Below are 2,311 nucleotides of genomic sequence, written 5' to 3' on the forward strand. Positions count from 1 at the left end.
TCCCCCCCCCCCCCCCCTCCCGAAGCGGCACCCGTCCTCCCCCCGGCAAGGCAACGCTGGTGGGACCCCCGGGCTCCTAGGGCTGGCGAAGCTCAGCTGTGCTGCCCTTCAAAACCCTCCCGTTTGTCTGCGGGAAGCACCCAAATGACAGCAGCCCTTCCCCTGCCCTTGGCTCCAGGCAGCCTCCTGGACGGGCTTGTGTCCACCCGCCCATGCCTGGGCTCTCGGTGGAGCAGCCTTCCTCCCCGATATCTCTGTCCTACTGCCTCCCCAGCCTAATCTCGGGGCTGAGGTCCCCCTCCTTAACTCCTGCTCGCACAATGGGTTCATCCCGTCCCTCGGGCGTCACGTGAGGCTGTGCAAACAGCCCGCGCGCCAGGCACCTTGCTCCGGCATCGCTGAGCCACCAACGCCAGCTCCACCACATGTCCTCTTCACAAGCCCAGAACCCCAAGACCTTCCTCCAGGACCTGCCTCATCCCAGGCTACACCGCCCCAAAATGGGTTCTCAGGGAGCCCATCTGCTCTTGGGTGTGAGGGCTGGGTGCGTTTTAACAAGGTGGGGGCACAGCTTGGATAACAGGGAAGAGCTGGGCTCTTCACCGGTGGTGCTCCATGTCCCCTGGTTTGTGTAGCTCCAGCTGCAGGGAGCATCTGGTTTCCACTCCCCAGCCTACCCTCGGGGACCAGCCTGGGCCCCACCACAACCCCCTCACACAGTAAGGGACACAAAATAACTCCCCATGTGAGACATGGCAAGGGCTTCCTTCCGTGCGTGCCACCACCTGCAGGGAACCTCACGGCGGTCACTCATTTCTGCTGCAGCATTTGGCAATAAGAGGGCAGGAGGGCTTGTGGAAACACCACATATGGGATTCTTGTGCATTTTGGGCAGAAAACTAAACATGGACCTTTCAAACACGGGACATGTGCCCAGCTCCCTTTTCCTGCTGCCCTCCCTTCCACAGTAGTCTGGGAGCAAGTATCACAGCACACATCAAGGCACACCTTCCCAGCCTTGCATCCTACCACCCCCAGAAGCACATTCCCCAGAGCATTTTTTCCCACTTCTCTGGCCTCACATCTGAGCGCAGGAGCAGAGGTGAAGACTGGGTGTGGAGGGTTTGACAGGAGGAATGGGGTCCCTGGAAGCTGTGGACTAGCTGCTCATGAGTCCTCCCAGCCTCAGCTAGGAGTCACCACCCCAGCTGACACTGAACCCCAACCTTCAGTGCTCACAGGGGTCACTCTCACTGGACACAGAAAAGCTATAGTGCAAGGAAGAGAGACCTAAGCCATCCCCTGGTGAGCTTTTTTCGCCCCCAGGCAACCTTCATATCTCCAAAGCTGGCTCTGCTCTCACTATCAACCTGGCCAGTCCTGGATCTTTTCCCTGGCAGGCTGGTGTTCATATCCACAGCTGCTGAGCTGCCCTTCTCATCCTTCATCCTTTTAACTTCTTTGGTTGCAAATGCAAAGCGGTGCTCACAGGGCAGTGAGACACTGGTAAATGCCTGAGTCAGCAGGGTCAGCGATTAACATAGGAGCTGGAAAACACACAAAGAGACAGCCTGGGCAGTTCTGTTATGCAGATGACTGCACACACTGGCTTCCAGCATATAAACAAGTAGTTAGCATTTTTCTGTTCCTTGGAGGAGTTGGGTGGGGGACCAGTGTGCTCCCTGATTTGGTGCAGGATGCTTTAGCATGACAGCAGGCCGTGGAGACCTTTGCAGTTTAGCTCCAGCTGCCAGAAGCTTTTCTGCCTGTTGTGCTTTAACCTGCCTGCTGCAGCCCATCCACTCCCAGGCAAGTCCCAGAGCAAAGGCACAGAGATGTCCAGCTGTGTGTGGGTCTCACGGCACCGTGTTTCTAGCTGCACTGGAAGGCAGGTTTTACTGCTCCAAGTTTGGGGATGGAGTCTTCTCCTGGGTCAAGAGCAACCTCCATCTTCAGTAGGCAAAATTCTCATTGGTTTGAACCTGATGAGGAAGGGTGTCCAAAGGACTTGGGGCTGGGTTCTTGTACAAGATTTGGCTTCCTCTGGCTCCGTCACTGGAATGTGACAATCCCGACAGGGCCACACATGGGGACAAGATTCAAACACTCAGTTATCCCCCACAGCTGGAAAGCTCCCCAGTCCCACCTCCACTCCCACTGAAGGGACCTCCAGGAGTGGAGGGAGTCAGAGCACCCTACCCACTGCAGCACTGTCCATGGCTGTACCAGAGCTGACCATTGAGGCAGGGTGGGATGTGGCTGAAACAGCTGGGACAGCCAAATGCCATTCAGGGCAAGTCAGACTGTGGAT

This window comes from Egretta garzetta, unplaced genomic scaffold (assembly GCF_000687185.1).
Source record: "Egretta garzetta isolate BGI_Z169 unplaced genomic scaffold, ASM68718v1 scaffold79, whole genome shotgun sequence".
Lineage (NCBI taxonomy): Eukaryota > Metazoa > Chordata > Aves > Pelecaniformes > Ardeidae > Egretta > Egretta garzetta.